General features: G+C 46.2%; 1 long non-coding RNA gene across 1 annotated transcript; it reads left to right on the plus strand.

Annotated features, from left to right (window-relative positions):
* The first annotated feature begins 282 nt into the window (after nt 1-282).
* LOC112635174 lies at nt 283-1,081 on the plus strand. The gene is made up of 2 exons (XR_003121868.1): nt 283-855; nt 949-1,081. It is a non-coding gene; the product is annotated as an uncharacterized LOC112635174 (long non-coding RNA).
* The last annotated feature ends 1,096 nt before the right edge of the window (nt 1,082-2,177 follow it).

The following is a 2,177-nucleotide window of genomic DNA, read 5'->3' on the forward strand; positions in this document are numbered from 1 at the left end:
TCCCCTTTCCCGAGCACTGAATGAGTCTAGCCACCTTTGTTTTTTGTGAGTCACCACTTTGAAGTTGATTTCTTCCAAATCAAAGACCACCCATGGGCAAATTCTGCCTACTTGAAAGCAAATGTGTATGTTTGCTACTGAGGGGGAAGAAAAGAATCCGGTCTGCCGGTTGGCGTGGAGTCCGTACCACATGGCGTCTGAATAGAGGCACGAACATCACAATGAGCTTTGTGTTCTGGCCCCTCGGTACAAAGGCTCGGCTTCTTTCTTCCCTGCTAACTTGTTGCACAAGTGCCTTGTGGGAAATGTGGCTGCCTGAAATAGTGGCTAATAATGGCTTGTTTCCAACCAAAGCCCATTTGCCTTTCATGGTTAACATTCTCCAGGCCTAGGGCAGGGAAACAGAAGTCCTGGGAGCTCCGGCTGCTGCTGCCTGCGATGGAAATGGTCTCTATGGTGATTCCCCCCAGGAAACCTGCCTGGGTGATGTCTTCCACAGGACCACAGCCTGTCCACTTGGGGCAATTATCTGGACCATTAGGAGCCGAATACCACCAGTTCCCAAAAATAGCCAGATGCCAGAATATAAGTATTTTGTATTACAGTCTCAGTAAATTTGGGAAGGTAGAAGAGTAAGAGTGAAGGCTTTGCAGGTCGCTGGACCTAGGCTCTGCCAGCTGCTAATGGTGTGGCCTTGGGCAACTTAAGTTCGAGGAGCCTGTTTCCCTGGCTGCAATTCAAGGATGATTGGTGTTGCATTCGATAAATGCAACATTTTGAATATCAGATATCAAATGCCTGAAAATACCACCAAATCAACCCTCGGATAAGGCAGCCGGGTTTCCTGCTACCATGGTAAGGGAGAAGACCCTTTACAGAGTCTTAGAATCATCTCAGAAAAGCAAATGCAAATGGGATATGTCTGAGTTTTGAGCATCTTTCCTGCAGGGACTTGATCAGGATTGGGAAGAGCCATGACCTAGGAGTTTGGGTTGGGAAGACATGGCAAGGCAAGAGTTTTTGAAGAGTCTTAGCCAAAAGACAGTCATCAGATGCTATCTATTAAAAAATGGTACAATCTGCTGTTTGTGTAAATATTATTTGCAAAGTCCCCGAAACGAACAATAAAATTATGTGCAGCTTTTATCTTCCTGGGCAAGAGTCTCCTGTGAAATAATAAAGCTGTGTTGATGAGGACGGTAAACTGTGTGGCATAGATGGCTTCGACTCTCAGGGACAAATCCAATAGTACGCTTAGGATTCCTACTGATGAGCAGTTCTTTTTAAGAATGACTATGTTTTTCCTAATCATAAAAGTCTTATGTGTCCACTACAGATCACCTCTAAAATATTGAAAAGTATACTAAGAAAATGAAAATTGTCCACATCTCCCTATGTTAGCTTCCTAGGGCTGCTGTAGCAAAGTGCTGTAGACTGGATGGCTTTAAGCAACAGAAATTCACTCTCTCACAGTTCTGGAGGCTACAAGTCCAAAATCAGGGCATCAGCAGAGCTGTGCTTCCTCTGGAGCTTCTAGGGGAGGGACCCTTTGTCACCTGTTCCAGTTTCTGGGATTGGCTGGCAATTCTCAGCACTCCTTGGCTTGCAGCTGCATCCCTCCAATCTCTGAGGCTTCTGCTGTCACATGCTGCTCTCCTATGTGTCTCTGTCTTCGCGTGATGTCTTCCTCTTCCAAGGACACCAGTCATGTTGGATTAGGGTCCACCCTCTGACCTCATTGTAACTTGACTACATCTGCAAAGATCTTATTTCCAAATAAGACCACGCTCACAGGTTCCAGGGGTGAGGATTTCAACATATATTTGAGGGGACACAGTCCAACCCATAACACTGGCCATCCCAGGAATGGCCACTGTTGACATTCCCTCTAGACTTTGCACTGATCAAAGTGAAAGATGGTAATGACCTGCACTGTGGGAATGACAGTGGGGATAGAAATACTTGGAGTCAAGGGATTTAGGAGGTGAAATTGACAAGATAGAGGTGCCATTGGCTGGAAGAGGTGCCTGCCTGGGATATGAATCTCCTAATGGATGGTAGGAGCTCTTCATTGAAACCAGAGACTGAAGAGAGAAGTTTGGGGTCACATGGTGAGGTCAGATGTAGACATGGTGACTTTTCGAGGTGCCAGGAGATCTCCGAGCAGAGATGCCCTG

This window comes from Theropithecus gelada, chromosome 11 (genome assembly GCF_003255815.1).
Source record: "Theropithecus gelada isolate Dixy chromosome 11, Tgel_1.0, whole genome shotgun sequence".
Classification (NCBI taxonomy): Eukaryota; Metazoa; Chordata; class Mammalia; order Primates; family Cercopithecidae; genus Theropithecus; species Theropithecus gelada.